The following is a 24,462-nucleotide window of genomic DNA, read 5'->3' as shown; positions in this document are numbered from 1 at the left end:
TTGATAAAAGGTTGCTGAGAAGAATCTAGATGCGGAACAGTAAGCCAGGAATGACAACCAAGAGATTGTGAATTCAGGTTCAAGACAACCTGAAATGGAGTGGGAATCTGGGCACCATCAACAAAACACTGAGGAAATTACAGACTGAGGTTAAACTCACATGAATTTGCTGAGTGTTTTGTGGCCATCTATTAATAGCCTAATTAAAGACATAAGTTATGCCAAGTTAGGGCAAGTAATGGTATTATATATATACTTCAGATGTACCTATCTTAAATCACTGATACCCCTGAGAGCTCATTAGTTTTATATCAAGCCAGCTAACTGACCTTGAATTTGCCAAGAAGCCAGTATAAGAAGAAATGTATTAGAGAGAAGCTAATATACAATGGTCATGGCCCCAGTGACACAGTATTTGAGGTATCTTTCCAGCGCCAACCTATGCACCCGTTTGCTGAACAATCTTGCTATGTAAGGGCTACAATAGGCCAGATTTCAACAAATTTTCAATGGATGAGCCACAGAGTTCCAGAGTTCTGGGGTATAAGTAATTACAAAAGTCTATCAAGGTTAGCAAAGACTTATTTACAACTCAAAAGAAAAAAAGCCCCTGCTAATTCATATTATCAGCTCATTTATGGAGATTACATTATGGAGTCTAATAATTTTAATGTCTCTCTTAAGCAATAATAGTATGGGAAGGGCTTCGTTTTTAAAGAATAGCAATCTTCACAAAAGTAGAGAACACAGAAACAGAAAATAATAAGCTCTAAAATAGTGTTATTCATTCATACGGACTGAAAACCATGAAAGAGAAAAACATTTAATGCCAATTGTGTGCCAGGCACTGTTGGGTTTCCACTAATTTAAGAGTTCATATTTCACTAAAAGTGATTTTATTTATACTAACATTGTTTTATAGTAATATGAACAAATTTGAGGTATTTTTTTTAGCCAAAATATTCATCACTTTGTCTACCAGGTCAAAGACAGCTGAAACATATAGGTATTTACAAGTGACTCTTATAAAAGTTGGCTCAGCAAGTTGAGTCTCCTTCAACATTTTATCATGTATACATGCTGGTTTTAAAAGTAAGTTATATAGGGGCGCCTGGGTGGCTCAGTCGGTTAAGCGTCCGACTTCGGTTCAGGTCATGATCTCACAGTTCGTGAGTTCGAGCCCCGCGTCGGGCTCTGTGCTGACAGCTCGGAGCCTGGAGCCTGCTTCACATTCTGTGTCTCCCTCTCTCTCTGCCCCTTCCCAGCTCATGCTCTGTCTCTCTCTGTCTCAAAAATAAATAAACATTAAAAAAAAAAAATTTAAAGTAAATTATATAAAGATATTCTAAGCATATTATTATTTATAAATCAGCATACTTCTGAGGGTCTGGTATTTAAAATAGGATAAGTAATATTTTTAAAAAATTATAATACAGCAAAAACATAATTGTTTCAAACAGAAATTAAGGAGACATTTATCAAACACTTCATGAGTGGCACCATGCTAGGCTCTTTATATAAAATTAAATTTTCATAATCTAAAAGAAAATATTGACATTTCTGTGTATTACTGAAAACACAGAATGGAGAAAAGAAGACACTTGCCTGAATCACAAGTGGCAAAGCTAGTCTGGCCCACCAGACTACAAACACCACTCATTTACCATTACAAACCATATTTTAAAAATTAGTTTGTTTCTCTACAGGAGTAATCTAGAAGTAACTTTAAGGGAAGGGATGAAAACTTGTGAGAATTATCAAAATCTTTATTTGGCCGTATTGCCCCCCCAAATACCTCATACATGCTTGCTCACTGCTTGTACGTTCAGAGTTTGAGGCTTTCAAAAATGTAAGTTCAGCTTATATCACTAGCACTATCCCCAAATCTAATCATACCTTTTATATCCCATTTACACTATATTTCTAAGATTGTTCTTTTAAATGTAAAACAAGAAAAGAATTGAGGCAATTTTCTGGAGGACAGAAGCAAACTCATAATTCCTCTTTCACTTATCCAGACACTTCAAATAGAAGGGTTCAAATTCAGAATTATTTACATGTTTGGTAAATGTTCATATCATATATTATTTAAACTAATTATAATTAAATATAATTATATTTATATTTTATATTTATATATTATATAAATATAATTATATCATACATTACAATTAAATATAATAAATCATATTTCAGAGAAAACTAAGTTCTAGAATAAAGTTCTGAACAAGATGTTAAAGGCCAAGAAGTTCTGCCATAAATAAGTCCTTATGGCCCATTATTCCCAGACTTACTTGACCATGAGGGAAGACCACTTGGGATCTTTAAGCATTACTGAACTTCATAAAAGTTAGGGAAAGAAGTCATCCTTAATTGGTAGATGTTAAGTTAAATAAATGAATAGATGAACTTAATGATTTGGAAATGAACAAAATATACAGGTATGTGCTTAATCTGCAGAAACCTGGCAAAGAAATCCTTGTCATCAGTCACTCTTCTTCTCATATTTCCCTCCTTTCACTCTCCCAGTATTTCTAATTTTTTTTTTTAGTGTTTATTTATTTTTGAGAGACAGAGACAGAGCACAAGTGGGGGAGGGGCAGGGAAAAAGGGAGACACAGAATCTGAAACAGGCTCCAGGCTCTGAGTTGTCAGCACAGAGCCCAATGCGGGCTGAAACCCGCGAACCGCAAGATCATGACCTGAGCCGAAGTCGGATGCTTAACCGACTGAGCCACCCAGGCACTCCTCCATATTCTTCTTTAACAGACTTCAACTGATTATCGATTTATCTTCTATTGAAGATCTATGAAGGTCTATGAATAGAGGCAAATGGGACTAAATACATAAGAGAAAATAGGGTAAAGTACAATTCTTCATGAAAATTTCATGATTATTCACAAACTAAATATGTATTAGCAAATTAGTTTCAAAGACCACAGAAAACTTATAAAGCAACACTTGTTTGTTTCCCCACAGTAGGTATCTGGGAATGACTTACAGTCCTCACAAATCTTTGCAACAGTCCAAGAAATAATCTTATTACTTTAGAAATCTTAAATGAACCTCCATGATACAGTACTATACTAAAAATAAGTAGAAACAAACAGAGTGCGCCTGCTGCCCAAGGTCACACAAGTGAGTCAGTATGTACAAGTGGGAACAGACTTCTCGAGTATTGCCACTTAGTCCTCATCTCTAAGTGCTAACCCTCCCTTTCCACGAACATACAAGCTTAAGTATACACCCACCTCCTTCACATGTGCCAATCCTGGAAAATGGCATAGTGGGGGCAGTTCACAAAATAAAGATATTTCAGGAAAGCATCACATAATTGCCTGGCATTTGAAGGCACTAAGCCTTTAGTATTCTCTTCCTATTCCTCCCACCCCCTGCATCGTTTTTCTAGAACTCTTTAAAACACCTTCTCTACCTCAAATTCCCTACCTGACATTTACATTTACTAATGAACATGATTTTCCTCCAAGGAAATAAATATGGTAATTTTATGCCTTTTCTTCAAATCTTTAAAAAATACAATGATTTATCTCATGCCGAGTATGCAATTTTAACTTTCAGAACACTCTGAAGATTTGGCTGCCAAGCTTATCTACGACAAATATAAATCAATTGAATATGAATTAATAATTTGTAGACTTTAAATGTTATGATATTATGAGAGCATAACATAGGAAAATGCACAAAAACTTCTCTCTTTAACTTCACGGTAAAACATGAGCACTTGGATAACAAAAACAACTACGAAACATTTCCTAGCAATCATGCTAAGGAGCTCAAGGGAAGAAAGAAGAGCCCAGAACGGCAAAACTATTACATGCCAAACACTTCTGTAGCTACTTTAAGAACTAAAAACAGAACGGTTTCTAAATATGCATACTAAATAAGTGGAACATATTTCACAAAGTGTTGTCAATTTCATTTTATTTTAGTGTACTGTAAATGACCAATTAGATTACAAAGCCAACTTATTTCTGAATCATCTATATAACAATATGTACATATACTATGTAACATATCCTCTCATTTCAAGAATTCTTGCTTTTAAGCTAAATGAAATCTTACCCACTACTTTTTCTTTTTAAGATATAGTACAGAAATGTGAAAGCAAAAATTATAATTTCATCAAAACACAAGAACAAAAATGCTAAACTAGCCCAAGCAGACATATCCTGCGCTCCCTCAGCACACAATCCTGCCAGCATTATTCAGCACCAGTGAGCAAATGAAATTTGTGGAGAACACGAAGGAGTATCATCATAGCAATTTATGAACTTGTCACCTAAGGAATGTACTGAAAATATTTCAAGAGTGAGATTTGGCAGCAGAAACAATTTTCTCCCAATCTCAGCTAAGTTACTTGCTACAGAAAGCTTCAGCTTAGTACAAAACAAGCAGTAGATAGAAGTAAAGAAACAGCCTTGCTAGGAATTACAGAATAGAATAAAACAGCTAATTAGCTCACCAAATAGCCTTTTGCTAAAAACCTGCATTCTTCTCTTTGTCTCAGGCTTCTGGTTTCCAAAGACAAATTACGTGCCCTCTGACAGAATGATGACAAAAGGGCACTCGGTGAGCTCTTTTCTTCTCTTCCCACTGGAAGAAAACTGAACCACACTGCAGTCTCCAAGAGTAAGTACTTCATATGAGCATGCTCGGTATCTAATTTAAATGACTTGGTATTTCATCTCAGCATGTGATGGCCTATTTCCAAACAAACCCAGAGAGCTGCAAATTCAATCGAAGATCATTAACTGCAATAAACTAAACGGAACTGCCAAATGATAATTGATTTGTTTTTGACTTCATGATTTTTGTGGTTCATTTAACTTGATGTGACTGGAAGTAATTATCTCTATACTTTTTTTTTTTTAAACAAGTCCTTAGGCTTCAGTATTTCATTAACTATATCAACATAGGTATCTCCCAAAATACTGAAATGAACTGAAAATATCAAGACATGCAGGATGTGATTCCAAAAAATAAATCTGACCACTGAGTAGGCAAACGATAAACCATTCCCATTTCACTTTTTAACCCCTTATTCTGTACTCTTGGCTATACATCAAATAAAACAATCTGCAAACTATCCAGTAGTATTTTAATTTTGCCTTTGGAAATATTAATACACATCAATAAACTGAAATGTTCATTATCTTTATTAAACATGTCTGCTATCTTCAAAAATATAGCAGTAAAGATTTTCCCATCTATAGAGTATATATTATATAATGAATTATAAGCTTATGTAACAACAGATGTCACCCAAATATTGATAAAGTTATACAGGATTAATAAATTTTTTTTGCATTCTTAAAAATAATTTTTACAAAAATTCCCCCCCGCCCCCACACACAAATCAACCACATAGTTTGCATATGTATGCTTATGTAATCAAATAACTAATTTGCCTGGTTTGCCGAGTAAGTTGCTACAAAGGCCATACACTTTTGCAAGATGGAAATATGGTCAAGATGCTCACTATGACCATTTAAATCTTTCAGGAAAAAAAAAAAAAAACTAGCACAGCAGATATAGCCCCACCAAAAACAAACAGAAAATTCTTATGAATCCACTTCCCATTTTCACCTTGAAAATCGGAAGTGTTCATACACTCGATACACGCCAAGCTTAAGGATAGCAAACCACAGGCAGAGTGGGGCTAACCCATCTAACTGTGTCCATATACTAATTTACGATTTTCCTTTCTACACTTCCCCATCATTAAATACCTAACTACCCCAATACAAATATCTCATTTTTTAAAAAAATTTTCTTTAATGTTTTTTTTTGAAAGAGAGACAGTGTGAGCAGGAGAGGGGTAGAGAGAGAGAGGGAGACACACAGAATCTGAAGCAGGCTCCAGGCTCCAAGCTGTCAGCACAGAGCCCAACGTAGGGCTTGAACTCATGAACCGTGAGATCATGACCTGAGCCGAAGCTGGATGTTACACCGACTGAGCCACTCAGGCACCCCACAAGATGAGACCATTTTGTAAATAGTAGCCTTGCTTCCCCTTCCCTCCTGACTCCAAATTAATCTGGAAGACCTGGGGAAGTAAGAAGGCACAGGAAACAAATTCCATGGGAGCAATGAAGATAAGGCCCTTCTTTCATAGATGGTGAGGCAAGATCATTAAAAGGCTCAGAGAAGTTATTAAAAAAATGTTAAAAAAAGAACATGGACAACTATTTACGGAACCACACCTGACTCCAATACCTTCCCCCCCCCCCCCCAAAAAAAAAAAAAAAAAGTGTTAAGTTCAAAGAAAGCTACTAACATATCATTTTCTTTAGCATTCTATCAAAGCAGCTCATTCTTATTGCCAAGGAGTGTTAGGTAGGTTTAATTGCAAGGTCTATGGGCAATGTATGCTACATAAGCATCCTCTCTCTAAAGAAAAAGCCCAGGAAAAGAAGGAGCACAGAATAAAAGCAAATACCAAGAGTCATACAAGGTATCAAAAAGTGTCAACATGCATATGTTTTATGTATTGTTAAGTCTAATAAGTTTTGTGCACAGTATGTGTCAGGGTGATGATTCTGTTTTAAAAAAGAACTTTTAGAAAACTATGATTTCTGAAGGAGAAAGGAAAAGTTCTTCACTAAAACAAACAAATCTACTTTTTTTTTGTGCCATAAATAAATATTTATTTTATTAGAAGAAAAAACTGCTTTATTATTATTTTTTTATTTTTATTTTTTATATATTATTTATTGTCAAGTTAGCTAACATACAGTGTATATGGTGTGCTCTTGGCTTTGGGAGTAGATTCCTGCGATACGTCACTTACATAAAATACCCAGTATTCATCCCACCAAGTGCCCTCCTCAATGCCCATCACCCATTTTCCCTGTCCCCTGCTCCCCCCCCACCAACTCCCTTCCAACCTCAGTTTGTTCTCTGTATTTAAAAGTCTCTTATGGCTTGCCTCCCTCTCTGTAACAAATCTACTTCTGATCTATAAATACTTATTAAAAACATGTTACATATGAGGCATGGTGCAAGGCAATGTACAGTAGAAACAAACAAAAGGACGATTATCTCTGTCTTCAAACGAGCTTGTAGAAGATGAGGCAAGAATACATGACACTATTACAAGGTGATCACAGCAAAAGAGAGAGGTGCCTTGCTGCACTGGGGAGTTTAGAGGGAAGAGAGACAGCATTCTGATGAGGGAAATTTAGAGAAGGCTTTGGGAGGGGGGTGACCTTTTTGAAATGCCCTGGATAAACACGAGGATCTGGACCAGAAAGAAGATGCAGGGAAGAGGAAACGGCCAGACTGGAGGCAGAGCAGCAGAGGACTGGGAACTGGCCGCACTGGTGTGAGTGCTGGCAAATGTAGGCTGTCAAAACTGGGAAGAGAGAAAAGAGAGGAAGGGAAGCTAATATTCAGGGGTGGAATTTGGAAGCAGACAGCAAGAAGTGCTTTATATCCTGCATAATGGAGGAGCTAGGCTGGTCATGTGCTCAACAGCTAAATGAAGGATATAACTTTGGAAAGATCGGCAGACACAAAAGTAGGTAAAAAGGCATTAATTCCAGCCCACTGGCATAGCACAGCCATTTTTTAATTTACGTTTTGGATTCTTCCATGCTACTTAATAATAGCTCTTTAACCTGAATTTTCTCTCTCCTATACATTCAACTTTAGCATTGTGATTTAACATTGAGGTAATCTTATAATTACATTTACCTTTGATCTTAATTAGAGATCCTACCTTTTTTAAACATCTTTATCTCTTATCGTTCTTTTTTTTAAATGTTTATTTATTTATCTATCTTGAGAGACAGCACGTGTGCACACACACAAGCGGGGGAGGGGCAGAGAGAGAGAGAGAGAGAGAGAGAGAGAGAGAGAGAGAGAGAAGCGCGCGAGAGCCACTCCCAAGCAGGCTCCCTGCTGTCAGCACAGAGCCAGATGCAGGGCTCGATCCCACTGATCTGAGCTGAAACCACGAGTCGGATGCTTAACTGACTGAGCCACTCAGGGACCCCTCACCATTGATTTGCTTACCCTTTCTCTACCTACAAAACTTGATAAAATGTTTCCTAAATATTACTCTGCTAAGAATGAATGAATCTGTAAAAATTCAACAAAAGATATAATCTATTTCTATGACAAGTGAGTAACCTCTAAAGACTTTGCACAGTTCTGGTGCAGTGCAGGAGGATGGACGGATATCTCTATGACTAAACATACTTGCCATTCGTTGGACAGTGAACTACAGGGAGGGAACCGGAGACAAGAGGAGGGAGAATGGAAGGGAGCGCGAGAACCTTCTACTGCAACTTGTCGCCATTTTGGTTTTCACCATAGTTCACATTAGGATCATTTGTGTAGCTGAAAAACTCAGGCACACGTAGTCAGGGTCCAGAAATCTTTCAATCTGACCAGTTGGTGTGGGGCCAGACATTATGAAGAAGCTCTCTCCATGATTTTGAGGTTCCTCTGGTTACAAGCCACTGTTCTAGGCACTCGCTAGTGTGCAGGGAGACATGGATACATAAATAATCATGAAGTACTGACACTACACAACTTGTCGGTAGAAGATTCCTTTTTATTTTTTACTGCTTTCTCACTCAGAAATCTTCAGATGGCATTTAAAAATGTGGAAGCACTTTGCTTTTTAAAAGTCTTCAGTCTTAATGCAATGAAATTAGGAATTTTTTTCAAATACATACAGCAAAAAAGTGAGCCCCCAGAAGTGTCCAATAACAAGTAGTAACAGGAAGAATCCCTACAAAATCTGGGGCATGTATTTGCAAGAATCGTGGGCAAAGGAATACATTTTGCATGATAATTTGTTGTCTGAAAAAGCTAAATTTTAAAACATATTTCATAAAATAAACTTAAATATCCTAGTGACTTTTACTGCAGTGATAAGCCCTTAGCATCTACTTAGCATGCGGCAAGATAATGAATAGACTTAATTATACATTATTTTGGCATTCAAACAGTCTCTTGCTTGAGACAACGCTTAGAGTATAAAGAAAACCTCTCATGCTTTCCTAGAAAAACAAAAGCAAACACAAAACAATTTTGCTTCTGAATTAAGACATAAGAGAAGAATATTTTGAAAATACTGTATTGTGCACATGAAAAGAGAAAATGAGGATGGGGTGGGACTATTTTCTGCTTTCTACTAAGACACAGAGCACTAATGCCTCTTTCCCCAAATCAGAACAATCATATTTTTCTCCCATTATTCTTAAGGATATTCTTAATCAGTTAGTTAAAATATTAAGTATTACAGAAATTTGGAACTCTTAAAAAACAAGTTGTTCTCTGTTGTTCATTTATTCATTCAGTATACAAATACTTATCAAGCATCAACTCTATCAGACACTGTTGTATGTATTAGGGAAATGTTTTCAGTGGTATAAAAGTTACAAAGACCTCTCACAGAGCTTATATTCTTATTAGGGAAAAAACTCAATGAACAAGATATAAGATAGTGGGAAAGGGTTATTATGCAAACAACTAAGACAGGCTGAGTAACCGAGTGAATGGATGGTCAAGACAAGTCCTGAACAGGCAACATGTAAGCAACATCTTACACAGTAGCAGAAAGAGGGAAAAGGAGTCCAGATAGAGTGGACAGTTAGTCTAAAGGCTTTAAGGTTAGCATATCTAGGGAGAAGAAGGAAGGCCTCAGTGTCCACAGTGTGGTAGGGATGAGGGCAAAACAGTTAAGAGATGAGAGACAGCAGGTCAACCAGTGCTGGATTTATAAGCCAAAGAAGGGACTCTGGATTTTACTGTAAGTGGTATGGAAAGCCACTGGAAGGCTGTGGGATGATCTGCTTACCTTTTTACATTTTACAGAAGATGCTTCTGGCTACAGTGTGGAGAATGGACTGCAATGGGTCAAAAATAGAAGCAGGGGAAAAGCTGAGAGGCTGCTGCTGTTGTTTGGGTGAGAGATGATAGTGGCACACGTTCTGAAAAGAAGGGTCAACAGGGCCTACTGATAGACTGAAGGGGAAGGAAGGGTCAATGAAGGAAAGAGAGAAATTAAGGATGCCTGTAAAATCTTTTTGTTTTCTGATTACATCCACTAGACACTACGTGGACAGGTCAGTGAGTAGAGACATGCAAGAGCCTAGACATCTAGGCAGGCGATGTAGATTCATGGATGATTGGCATACGGTGTGCAAAGAGCCTTGGAAGTGAATGAGATGACTTAAAAGAGAACACAGGATAGATGCTGTGTTTTCATCAATCAACGATGCCTACTACGTGCCAGGCCCTATGCTAGGTGTTTGGTGCAATCTATGGAAACAAAATCTAGATCCTTGCCCTCATGGAGCTTATACTCTATCAGAGAAGATAGACAAACATAATAAATAAGTAAACTATGTAGTATGATAGAAGGGGTAAATGCTATGGAAAAAGGAAAAAGTTAGGAGTGTTGCAAGGATAACAGGGGTCAGGGTCTCACTCAAAAGATGGGAAGTGAGCAAAAAGCCAAGCAGAGAGGGAGAGGTCAGTGCTAAGGCCCCGAGGCAGGAATAAGTAAGATTTTCCAAAATAATTTCACTAGCATATTTGAAGAATGGCAGAGAGACCAAAATGGCTGTGGCAAAAGAAAAAGAGCCAGTAAAAGAGTAGCCAGAAAAGCAGCAAAAAACCCAGAAGTGCATGATGTCATAGAAGCCAAGGGGAAAAAGGTGTCAAAGGACTCACTATGCTGAATGTTGCCAAGAAACTGAGTAAGATGAAAACAAAGAGATTCTTAATGTTGGAAGAGCAATGTGGTCAGTAGAGAAGAGAGCCATCTCTGCAGAAAGGCAGGGAAGGAGATACATTTGGCAAGAGATACGTTCATTTCTAAAGGTAGTAAGACAAGTTGGCTCTCAGGACTTGACTAAATTCTTGATTTACTGCAGCCAACAAACAAGGATTTAAAAATATTTTTTTTTCAATATTTAAGGTTTATTTATTATTATTGAGAGACAGAGCATGAGCATGGGAGGGGCAGAGACAGAGCATGAACATGGGAGGGGCAGAGAGAGGAGGAGACACAGAATCCGAAGCAGGCTCCAGGCTCTGAGCTGTCAGTACAGAGCCCAATGCAGGGCTCGAACTCACAAACTGCAAGATCATGACCTGAGCCGAAGTCGGATGCTTAACCAACTGAGCCACACAGGTGCCCCAAGGATTTAAAAATTTTAATAGTCAATATCATCAATCAATTTTGGCATCCAGGAAGCCCATCCTGCTTATTTTCTCACTCCATTAATTATAAACCACCCAAAAATTACTACTCTAAGCGATTTTCTAAAAATAAAGAAAAAAGAAAGAAAATCACAGACAGAAGAAAAGCTAAAAATTCATAAGCCAGACCAGCAACTTCAGCAACACCATGATACCAAGTATCATTTATTGAGAATCACTTCAGGTATTGTGGGTATGTGACTGATCTTTCTTTTGCACAAGAACACCATCAGATGGGTTTTACTATTCACACTATATATGTGAAAAGGTGAAAACAGACAGAAGCTATTTAGGGTTGCATGGCTATGAAACTGAAGAAAGGGGTAAGAAAGAGTGCATGTTTTTCCTGCTCTGCCACATGGTGTCTCCCTTCTATTCATACTCTTCCAAAACAAGAGGGCAAATGGGTAGGTTTTCTTCTTTGCTTTGCTGGACACTCCCTGCTAGCCAGATAAGGTGATTTTTTATTCTTTCCAGTCCTACTACAACCATTAACATTGTTGTACTAACAAATAACTTCCTCAATTTTTTTGTCTCCTTCCTCTCTCCTATCCATCCATCCATCCATCCATCCATCCCTTCATTCATGTAAGAAATACTACTACGTACAAGTAGATACTTTGTACTAATGCAGAAAAGTTAGTTTTCTAAAATACCAATAGTACTTTCCAAAATAAGCATCACTGGTGTATAAAAAGAATACTTTACCAGTATGTCAACAATGGTGGTGTACTTTTTTAAATAAGTTACTAAATTGATACCAGGAGTTAGGTTAGATATCTTAATGCTCTTTTAGAAAAACTACTTTCGGGGCGCCTGGGTGGCGCAGTCGGTTAAGCGTCCGACTTCAGCCAGGTCACGATCTCGCGGTCCGTGAGTTCGAGCCCCGCGTCAGGCTCTGGGCTGATGGCTCGGAGCCTGGAGCCTGTTTCCGATTCTGTGTCTCCCTCTCTCTCTGCCCCTCCCCCATTCATGCTCTGTCTCTCTCTGTCCCAAAAATAAATAAATAAATAAATAAATAAATAAATAAATAAGAAAGAAAAACTACTTTCTGACAATTCATGGCCAATTTTTTTTTACTATATATATACAATCATGTATAAGGTTTACAGTCTAATGACCTATGAAGAATCAACTTAAATCATTTAAAAAAAGTTTTAATGTTTATTTAATTTTGAGACAGACAGAGCAGGAGTGGGGGAGGGGCAGAGAGAGAGGGAGATACAGCATCTGAAGCAGGCTCCTGGCTCTGAGCTGTCAGCACAAAGCCTGATGTGGGGCTTGAACCCATGAACTGCGAGACTATTACCTGAGTTGAAGTCAGCTGCTTAACCGACTGAGCCACCCAGGTGCCCCATCAACTTGTCATTTTTATGTGGTAATTTAAAACTTCTGATGGAGATAGCTCATCCTTAAATTTTCTTGTTATAATTGACATATAAATTATAATCTGCTGATAACTGAGAAAAGAATAAAGATTTTTAATGAGTTTAAGAAAGGGTCACAACACCTCATGATACAGAGACAAAATCCTATTCAAGAAATCAGACTGAAAATATCACTAAGGTCACCATTGCTTTTTAAAAATTATTTAGAGTGATGATAGATAAACTTCAGTCATTTCAATTAGTGTGTGCAAGGCAAGCACCAGATGCTCATTAGGCCAAGTTATATAAACAGCAACAAAGACAGAAAACAAGATGCCATAAGTCAAGAGAATAATCAACAGGAATCGCTGCATAAATTAAAGTTTCTGTACTGTGGAACATGTCACACAGCTGTTAAAAACAGGAAGGGAGAAAGAACTGTATGTCCTGTCATGGGAGATATCTATGATATCTATGTATATTATCTTGGGTAAAAGAAGCAAGAAGCAAGAGAACAGTATGGATAAAGGCTACTTTCATTTTTTATTTTATACTCTTGTGCTAAATTGTTTTTGATAGCACATACTAGTTATGTAATTAACAATAAAAAAAAGAAAGGAAATGGGAAAGGTAAGAAGAGGTGGGAGGAAGGGAAAAGAAAAGGGAAAAAAAATAATAGGAGCTAGGAACAAGATGACAGATTTAGAGGCTGGCGGTGTGATGTGGAGACATCTGGAATGAGATGTCCTCAGACCGTAAGTCCTAGTCCTACTACTGGATTTGGGCAAGTTAAACTCTCTAAGGTTCAGTTTACTCATACGTTGAGTGACGATAACACTATTTCTTATCCTATGGAGTTACTGAGAGCAGTAAATGAGCCACTTTTTGAAATGTGCCTAGTACAGAGCCTGATTAAAATGCTAAAACAACTTCACATCTTTTCTTCTTTATATCACAATCTTAACGTATATTCTATTTGGTACAAATTTTTCCCATTAATTTAGAAAAACAGGTTTTAACAATGACCACAAAGCCAATCTGGTAGGATAACTTATGCTGGTGGTACTATTAGAACTATATTTCACCTGGGATTTTCTAGTCCGCCTGCACATGAGTGCCTAGGTCCTTGTCCTTGCTCATACAGCCCAGAGCCCTAAATTTTGGGCTTCTTATTTGGAAATTTCATTCTTCAATTTGTCTGCAGCACACCATTAAGCATATCTCTTTAAGTCATTCTGCAGAAGGGTAGAAAATAGATATTAGTCAGGGGACATAATCTGAAGACTATACTTTCATGTTTAAAAAAAAAAAAAGGCAAAAAAGCAAAACTCTCACCATAAACCAGAAAAGATTTCAAAGTAAATAATAAAATTCTTAACTTCTAATTCAGATTAAGAATAGATTAAAATTTTTAGATTGGTTTTTCACACTAGCCTAATTCAGTCAACATAATGTTCACATTTGCTTTTCAAATGCTGGCTTCATATGTTCCCACATGGGCCCTATTCAAAGCTCATGAATTTTCTTAATAAGCAAAGTCTTGCCTAATGAAGCATTATTCTTGTGAATCTTACAATATTCTGTCCCTCCCTCTTCTAATTAATAAGACTTTTCTTCTAAAAAAAATTACAATGCTGTTCACAATGCATTTTTTTTTTTTATGTTTACATGCTACTGTCTGTAGATTTATGCATCCATCGGCACTCCAAAACCTAATCTTGTATTTTAAAAGTCTAAAATCTAGAGCAGGGGTCAATAAACTTATTCTTCAAAGGGCAGTAAATATTTTAGGCTTTGTGCACAGTCTTTGTCACACAACTATTGCCTCTGATATTGCAGTGAGAAAGCAGTCACAGACAATATGGAAACAGATGAATGTGGCTGTGTTCCAATAAAACTTTATTTACAAAAACAGGCAGCATGCTGGATTTGGTCCACAGGCCCCTACTGCCAAATCCTAATCTAGAATATCAATTAACTGGAATGTTATGACAATCTTCTAAAAGTTTAGTAACACATGCCTCTGTCCAATTGGTTTAATAGATTATTTTACTTGTTAATGATTAGTATTTACCACTTTTACAGAGAGTAAATTATTTTCTATTCATACTCATTTCCTTTAGGGTCTTCCTAGTATTTAACTAATTTTTCATAGTTCTGTACTTAGCTAACTAAATGTCAGTATGTCTCTGAAAATGCTTTACAAAATTCACAAATAAAACAAGCATTTACATGTTTACTTTTTCCTTCATTAAAAATTCCCACTAGTTTAGAAAAGTAGGTCTTAACAATGACCACAAAGCTAATCCTTTAGGATAATATATGCTGGCAGTACTATTAAATATATATAGTTCACCTGGAATTTCCTAGTCTACCTATACATGAGTGTCTAGATCCTTGTCCTTGTTCATACAGCCCTGAGTCCTAAACTTTGTTATTAACAGAGATATTCATTTAAGGTATGGCAGCTAGTCTCTAAGATACCCTTCAAGGATCCTCACCTCCTGGTATTCACTCCACTGTAGTCCCCTTCACTGCAGCTTCTGTCTTGGTTTCTTAGATAGCTCACTCTGGACAAAGCCAGATCTTGAGGGCCACATAACCCTGTGGAGGGGCCCACATGGAGAGAAACCAGCTAGCCAGACCCAACTTGCCAGCCATGTGATCCTCCAGCCAAACCTTTCAAACTTTTAGAGACTAAAGCCCCATGGAACTAAAGCTTCATAAGACACCCTGAGACAGAACTGCCCGACCAAGCAGCTCCAGAATTCCTGCACCACAGGAACTGTGATAATAAATGATTATTGTACTAAGTCTAGGGGTGATCTGAGGACACAGCGGATCCTCCTTATCTGATTAGATTATAATTTAGCCTATTTTGTAGACCTTAATGAATATTTTGGTTCATGGCAGCTACAGTTGATAAACAAGCATCTCCTGTCTTGCAATAAGATGAGTTCAGAGGACAAGACTGATTAGCAACAATCAATTAGGCTGCACAGTAGTGATGACTACGAAGCTGTTTGTTCAACAGCATTCAATGTTAACTTGATGCTTCCTGTGTGGAAAGCAGTGTGTCAGGATGTAAAGGTTGTTTGATTTCTCCATACTGGCACATGACCCACAGTAACAGTTACATGCAAAAACAATCCTTACTTTGCCTCCATTGGTGCCCATGTAAATCTCACTGTTGCACAGAGCAGTATTTTTAAATCGTGGTCTAACCCATTAGAAGATAATGAAATGTAGTTAATGAGATGCTTTCTACCACCTCTTTTAAATAATTAAACAGAAGAAACGATACAGGTAATAAAGGGAAAGCATTTTTTTTTATTTCAGTTTTATAGGAAAAAAAATGTTATGTGGATAATACATTTCGTAATAATATATATTTCCTACTGTGGATCCTGGTCAAGGAAGTTTGAAATCAGTGACATGAAGTACCAAATGTTAACATTCTTAGGAACTAACAAGTCGCCACGTTCCCAGTTCTCACCCATCACGTTCTTCTCTTCTGACTTCTCTTCTGCCTGCCTGTTAAACCTGGGTTTCAACCACTTACTTTATTTTCACGTTGAGATTTTATTAAATTTTTTTAAATTTTTTTAAACATTTATTCGTTTTTGAGAGACAGAGCATGAGCAGGGGAGGGGCAGAGAGAGAGAGGGAGACACAGAATCTGAGGCAGGCTTCAGGCTCTGAGCTGTCAGCACAGAGCCCGACATGGGGCTCAAACCCACTAAAGTGTGAGATCATGGACCTCAGCTGAAGTCGGATGCTCAACCGACTGAGCCACTCAGGCACCACATCACGTTGAGATTTTAAAATCTATGTGGAAATTGGCTCTGGCCCAGTTGTTTTCTTCCCCTATCCTCAGTCCTGCCCATTTTGAGAATAGGGAAGTGCCTTCTTCTTGAGAATACCCCTTTTAAAACACACTTAGTGGTTGTCTCAAAAGAGTGAGGCAAGTAATGAGAGGAAGATCATATAGGGAACTTGAAAGGACCCTGAGATCACTGAAATTTCTGACTAAATGAATCATATTCACTTCTCCAACATGGTAGAAATAATTACATATGCTGGACTTACAAGGTTGTTTTTTAGCTCTATAATGCCCCAGAAACAATGGTATTTTCCACTAGTGGACTTTCAGATTGTTATGACTTATATGCAGTATATAAAGTTGTATGCTTTTATAACAAACCTTACAAAGTATCTTGAGTCCAAGAATTATCCCCCAGCTCTCTCTTCTGTAGTGCCTGGCACAGATTTTGCATTAAAATGATAAATGACAAAGCGGCACCTGGGTGGGCTCCGTCGGTTAAGGGTCTGACTTTGGCTCAGGTCATAATCTCACCGTTTTTGAGTTCAAGTCCTGCGTTGGGCTCTGTGCTGACAGCTCAGAGCCTGGTGCCTGTTTCAGATTCTGTGTCTCCCTCTCTCTCTGCCCCTCTCCTGCTCAGATCCTGTCTTTCTCATTCTCAAAAAATAAATAAACATTAAAAAATAATAGAAATAAATGTTTAAAATGATAATGAATATTTTCAAAAAGACATTTTGGTAATCTAAAATAAAAATCCAATCAAGTGATCGTTCATTTGCTTATTTATAATGCTTCAAGAGAAAGGCATTGTTATCAGTAAGGAAGTTTTTGTAGCTTTAAACCAATTATTTCTACCACTGAAAATATAAATACTAATAAACAGAGCTAAACATTTCTTTGAATAAGAGGATTTCAAGATTACTCCAAAATGAGTCCGAATAAGCAAAAGGTCAGGATGATGATACTACTGCACATAGATGGCTGTTTTTCTACCAAAAAGGCACAATGAAGCTTAAGAGAAACAATGGAAAGATGATACTAAGATTCAGCTGATTAGTAACTTCTAAAAAACAAGCCACAAGGAGGAAATGGGGAATCAACATGCTGTAGCCAGACCTCAACATTTAATAAGGAAATGGACTGATGTCTTTGGAAAAGCACAGAAAAGTAAGTAATCAAATTCCTCTAGAATGAGATCAAGAAACGAAAGGGCGGGGGGGGGGCATTAAATCACAAAAAGTTCTAATAAAAAAAAAAATTCTTTTCCAAAGTTCTTTTCCTAAGCCACATTCCGATTTTTATTAATTATTCAAAAAGCGGTTGTTTTTCATGCCAATAGAATTTTAGCACAGTTATGTCATCCTCATCCTATCCCCAGTCTAAACAAGACTTAAGAACATGTCTTACAGTCTGTCCTTTGGCCTAAATTGCAGAATGTGTTGGCATTTGCCAAATCTACTTTTCTAACCCAAATGCCTGCCTGGAATCTCTACTAGGTTTTCCCACAACCATTTCAAACTCACCCTACCAGGAAACAAATTTCTTCTGGCCTCCATCCTTCAATCCACAACTCCTCCCTAACTTGCCACCTTGCCCTGCTCCCAAAAAGAATAAACCATTTCTCTCATTTCAAAACATGGAGTTTCCAAACCAGCTGCCTAAGTCACAAAGCTGGAAATTATTCTTCCCATGTAATCCACCAGATGCTGTGTGCTTGGCCTCCAAAATTTCTCCCCCAATTAATCTACTTTCCTGTAACTCTGCTGATGCTGCCCTTAATTCATGCAGCACCTTTTCCCATTGGGACAAATGCAGTAGCTTCTTCACTATTCTTTTTCTATTTAAGGTTGCATCATTTAATTCTCCACCAGGCAGCCAAAGTCATATACAAGACGGCACTCTCCTATATAAAACTGTCACAGTTTCCCACGGCATCTGAAATAAAGTGCTAAGACCGTAACTGGGCTACAAGGCCCTGCACTGTGGCCGCTGGCCCTGTCTCCAGCTGCAGATGGGGAGGCTCCCCTCACTCCTGCAAGGAATCCAGATGCTTTCAGACTCTGTGGATTTTTACAGCCCACGAGGTTCTTTCCCAGCAAACTAACTCCCCATACTTATCTGTCAGGTCTCAGCTTAAGTACTTAAAAACACACGTATATATTGGGGTGCCTGGGTGGCTCAGTTGGTTGAGCATCTGACTTCGGTTCAGGTCATGATCTCACAGTTCGTGAGTTCAAGCCCTGTATCGGGCTCTGTGCTGACAGTTCAGAGCATGGAGCCTGTTTCTGGGTCTCCCTCTCTCTCTGCCCTTCCCCCACTCACACTCTCTCTCTCTCTCTCAAAAATAAACATTAAAATATATATACACCTATATATTTACCTGTGTGGTTATTAGCCTAATGTCCATCCATCTCTCCTCTGTGCTGACGCTGCTCAGCTGACAGTGACAGTGTCTATTTTGTTCTTCAACACTGACCCCAGAAACTACCATAGGCTTTGGTATATAATACAAGCCCAATAAATATTTGTTCAGTGAAGGGAGTTTCCTTTAAATTCATCTCACCACTAAGATTGCATAATACATAAAATTTTATATGTAAAATTTTATATAAAATTTTTATTCAATGTTCACAGGATAAGAAATGAATAAACTCTTAAGAATACTGTCAGTGAAAAATAATCTCAACATATAAAGTACTATAAATCTATCCATTTGCCTTTTGGGATTACATTAATTTAATGAGTCAAATCTTCAAAATAAGGCCTTAAAGATAAACAAGCATTACAGGCTATTATAGTTATGCCATGGAAATATTTACTCTAGGTTGGCTATTACCAGAAGCATTAATAAACTGCAGAGCCAGGGACATCATTTCTAATATGATTTGTTCCCTAAATGGTACTGAAATGATTAGATGAAAAACAGATCAATTTTAATATTTTAAATTGTTTATATCCTCCTACGTTTTTCTTTCTTATACATTCACAATGCTGGAAGTATCACTGTTATATTTCCAAAATGAACATACTAACCTGAAAACAGATATGATTTATGAAAAGGATGTATTAAGACAGAAAACAGAGAAGGAAAATAACTTGGGGGAAACGCAGCTGAGAGGAGTGACTTTAATTTTCCTTACTAATTTTATTTCACAGTCCTGATGTTCTTAATACTAAAGTAAAATTCTGGTTTAAACACTTTACTCTCAGTTCTGTTCATATCTGTTATTAACCTAGCAATGTTTAAACCTGCACATGCATGAAGTGGCCACATTCTCCTTACCCCTCAATCAACTCTATTATTCCCATTATTCATCATGACACTGATGAGAGTAACAGTGTCAGGTTGTAGACCCAAAACGGTGCTCTCTGCTCAAATTTAAAATATGTAAGTAATTTGACAAAGAAATCTTTGAAAAACAGGCAGTAATTTCTATGATGCTTGGTCAGCCATCACTAAGCACTCTCTCTGCAATAGTATTTCTCACCATTGAATGACACAGAAACATAAATAAATAGATCACATTAAAAAAATTAAAATGTCCCAGTCTCACTTTTATAAAAGCATGTTCTCATAAAACTCATTTCTCTTACCATTCTTTTCCTATTTCCCATTTAAAAGTACAGCTTGGGAACACTGAAAACGTAACGCCATTCTCCCAGGGGAATGAAGAATGGAAAATTAAGGTGAAGATGAGCTGGTCTGATTTTTCAACCCCATATTTCACTCTAAAATACTTCCATCTGAAGATTTACTTGTGTCTTCTTCACACAGGCCCAAAGCCATTGACCGATGCTTACAACAGGGCTACAATACGTGGTAGCCAGCGTACAAGGTGGTCCCCAGTGATTCCCACCTCCTGGTACTCAGGCCCTTACGCAGGTATCTTGCACATGAAACACACCCGACTGGGAGATACAACAGGATATTGCACAAGTGACAAAAGCTTGACTGCTAAGGACAGGTCACTGAAAACACTGGCTTCCCTCTTGCTCTGTCTTCACTCACTCACTCTGGGTAAAGCCAACCAGGATCAACTTGGAAGCAGATCCACCAGCCCCAGTGAAGCCTTCAGGTGACTGCAGCTCTGACCAACATCTTGGCCACAATCTCTTAAAAGACGCTTCGCCACAAGTGCCCAGTCAAGTCACTTCCATAATTCCCGACCCAGAAACTCTGAAATTAAGTGTTTGTTGTTTGAAGGCTAAGTTTTGAAGCAACAAGAGACTAAAACACAATACTTCCTCATTTTTCATCCATCACAGTTACAACCAATTTGAAGCTCAGCAGGCCTAGAAATGTTATACGTAGATAGGAAAACACTTTGTAACCTAAATGCGGCATCCCCAAAGTCATGAAAGCATGCTTTTGGAATTCCATTTATAAGACCTCAAAAATGTTAACTACTGCTACCACACCAGACAGGGACTGTCATACAGAAGATGCTCATTACATGCTTAATAAATCAGTGAACCCATAAATGATACAGGAATAAAAGAAACAAATGATACCAAGGCTAGTAAGATTCACAGCACATATCTTTATTACTTGTTTGCAATGTTTCTTTCAACCACCAGAGGGCAGGAACTGCACACTGTTCTTTGGACTTCCTACAACTTAACATAAAGCATTTACTAGTAATAAAACAAAAATTCTCCACAAATGAGAGGAGAGAAAGGGAGGATGCTTGTTCATAAATTGTAAGAGATTAAGTCTTACTAAGATGCCCAAAAAAGCTTCCTGGAGTATAAGCTGAGTTAGAATATAGGATATCATATATTAATATCAATTAGTACTAATTCATGTATTTCATAATTCAATACTAACTCATTAAGGATATTCTGTAAGGGAATAAAGCAAAAAAGCACAGAGGCTGAAAACATCATGCCAATTTCAAGAAACACATGACCAGAGCGCTGGGAGTGTGGACTGGGATTCAAACTCAAGCTAAACTTCTTACTCTTGCTCCGTTTGTCCTACCTAATTAGAAATTAGCTGGGGTTTTTTGTTGGTTTTTTTTTTTCTTCCCCTGAAATGTCTGTTTCTACAGGAAACAGTAAATTTAGTATGTTAAATTCAGGCACATTCTCAAAGTAACCACGGGTAATTGTAACTCCACCTTTTTGCTCTGTATAACCAAAACAAGCTTGATTGTGTACCTAGCAGGAGCTACATCCAATGCAGGTACAGCACCCAGAAAGAAATAATCACCCTCTCTGTGGCCAGACTCATTAACTCATACCTATTAGGTTACCACAGATGTCACAATGCTCTCTGAAATCTTATTATCATAGCAAGTACTTTCCAACTGCCTTATTATTTTTAATGTTGCCTTGCAGCAAATCATTGTTATTGAATTGTATTTTAAAATATCCATCATTTTGTATTGAATTGGAAGCTTACTTCTAATAACAAAATCATTTTCACTTTTCTTCAAGTTACTTAAGTTAGCTAGGGTCAGGGATGACTTCATATTTGAATTTTATGAGGCCTTTGGTGAATTATGTTGCTTTTATGGTTTATGGTCTGATTCCTAAATCTAAGAATTATGGTTGGCAAGAATATTTATAAGAGGAGAGAGACAGATAATGAATAAAATGGAATCTCAACATTTCACAAAGGATATCCTTGCTGAAAGAAGCTGGAGGAGATAAATGGGTTAACTCTTGATTAATCCAAGAGGCATTAATAAAAATATCCCATCCACTCAACTGTAATAAATAACAAGATGTTAAATGTATGTAATAAAGATCAAATTGTCCCATGGATGACCATTAATTAGTTAATGATAACAATACTGGCTCTGGATTTATAGAGAAAATCTTGTTGGTACTAATGTTAAGCAGAATAAAGCTGAGGCATTTAATTTGGTTCAGTGGGCCTCTACAGATCTGTAAACCCCTGATCCTTTGCATACTTTAAAATACATAAGCACATAGGCATTCTTTAGGAGAATGAAATTCTTCTCTCACCCTAAAATGACAGAAAATCAAATTCAAAATAGCTTAAGCAAAGGAAGTGAATTCACTGATTCAAATAATTGAAAAATCCAGAAGTAGATCCAGTGACTCAACTCACAATAAAGGTGTGTATCTGTCTCAGCTCCTTCCCTCCCTCTTCACCCCCTCTCTGTCTCAGAGATACTCATCCCAGGAGGGCAGCTCTAGGCTTACACCTTTACAGCTTCAATCCAACAAAAGAGATTCTCTTCCTCCAGAGCTTAAGGAAAGTCCCAGGATCAAGTCACACTGGCCCAGTTACATCCTGTGCACACCCTTGAGGTCAGGTCTGCAACAAATACTTACCCCTAAGACCAGGCCTGACAGAGAGGAAAGGAAGGAGTTACTATCCAAGGAAAATATGGATTAGATTCTCGGAAGGAAGGAAGGAAGGAAGGAAGGACGAATGATGGGCAGGGAACAAAATAAATGTAAGTCATCTATGTATATCCACTTGCACAGAGGTCCCTGAATGCTTCTTCGAAGTTAAGAACCAGTATAAAAAAGGTTTAAGAAAGAAGGGGTACACCTCTAACATGTTACCGTAAACCGAACACAGCACCACATTGCTCATAATTAAGTAACGGATACCCTAATCAAATCTAGTGCCTCACTTGGCTTCCTCAATTTAGAAGCACTGCCATTTCCTTCCACTGACCCCATATTTATCTTTTCTTAAAGTGGTGTTCTGTCTTCTGACTTTGGCTTCCAGGATATACATGACTCAGGTTCCATGAACTCTCTTTTTCAGGCATTCATTCCCCAGCTTCCTCCCCTCTTTTTCTACCTCATTCTATCACTATTCCATCTTATCTGTCACTTTCCTTCAAACGAGTCTCAAGTATTCATCTCCAGACCAAGAAAACACTTCCACTCCCACATATCTAAAAACCAAATATATTACCTCAAAAGCCTAGGTGCCACACCCCAAATATTCAAAACAGACATCTTCTCTTCGACAAAACCAGCCCTTCTTCCCTCTCAGTTATCTATCTGAGAAATAACCTGATCACTTGTGCTTCGGGATTCAGCTCAGACCTTACATCTTCTATGAAGGCTTCCCTCCCCTCTCCAATCCAGGCTGGGCTAAGTGCCCACTGCCCACTGTCACAGTACTCATGCCATTTCAGTGATGCCTGGTTCACTTCCTGAGTTCTTACGCTAGACTACATACTCAGTAGCAAGGACACAGCTGAGTCTTACATCTGCATCCAATATGCTGAGCCAAGTGGCTGGCACATAGAAGGTTCCTAATGAATGTTTAATGGAAAAGGGAGGGGGGGAATTTAATTCTCATTAAAGATCTAGAAGTTTAAAATATTTACTACGTGCTAAAAAGGACTGTCAGGAAAAAAGATTTGTTTGATTTACCATATGAGCAGACTGTGTCTTGGTAAGTAAGGTCTAGCCAACAAGACTGCTACCAAAATTTATAAAATAAAAGTCAGGGACCAGAATTAAAGTGAAAAATCACCACTCTCTTCTTTCCTTTTTTTAAAGCAAGCCCCGAGGTTAAAAAAAGAGGGAACAATGGTGGACATTAAACACTAGGAAACTCTTCTTTCTCTCCAATGGACTTTAATAACAACACCCGTCAATGGGCACCAGATGTGCTTGCTCTTGAGACCTTCAATCTGTCCTCTCAGGGATCAAGCGTCCTAGCCGCCATTCCCTGCTTGACACACCAAGAGATGGCTTTTTGAGACAGAGCTGACTGGAAACGACTCAATCCTTTTATCAAAAAGCCTTTGCTTCTTGGGGATATTCCTCCTAACTTTAAAGAGTCTTTAATCCTTATGACCTGAATTTCAGTCTGAGAATTCATTATTTACTGGTTTCTAGGACACTGACCACATTACTTAAGGTCTCAATTAAGAGATTAGCGATCTAATTAATCCGAATGTCTAAATTTCCACATCTTTAAAATGGGAATTAAAAAGCTGCCCCACACAGCTGTTAACGAGAGTACACGAAGGAGCAGGAAAAGCACCTGAGGCACAGGTGGGCTTGTAAGCGAGGTTATGACGACAG

The 24,462-nt window shown here is 37.8% G+C and overlaps 1 protein-coding gene across 8 annotated transcripts in view; it reads right to left on the bottom strand.

The window, feature by feature from the left end:
• The window catches only part of PLEKHA5 (pleckstrin homology domain containing A5), a 241,300-nt gene that overhangs the window by 152,261 nt on the left and 64,577 nt on the right, over positions 1-24,462 (bottom strand). Inside the window, exon 1 of one of the 8 annotated variants that reach the window (XM_049625161.1) lies at positions 4,484-6,232. The exons of the other annotated variants lie outside the window; for them this stretch is intronic. The gene's annotated coding sequence lies outside the window, so the exon portion shown is untranslated. Of the gene's footprint in view, positions 1-4,483; positions 6,233-24,462 lie in introns of those variants that run through there. 8 annotated transcript variants of the gene reach the window in all.

This window comes from Panthera uncia, chromosome B4, assembly GCF_023721935.1.
Source record: "Panthera uncia isolate 11264 chromosome B4, Puncia_PCG_1.0, whole genome shotgun sequence".
In the NCBI taxonomy this organism is placed as follows: Eukaryota; Metazoa; Chordata; class Mammalia; order Carnivora; family Felidae; genus Panthera; species Panthera uncia.
Note: the sequence above shows the minus strand (reverse complement) of the source record. Positions and strands in the feature narration are given on the sequence as shown.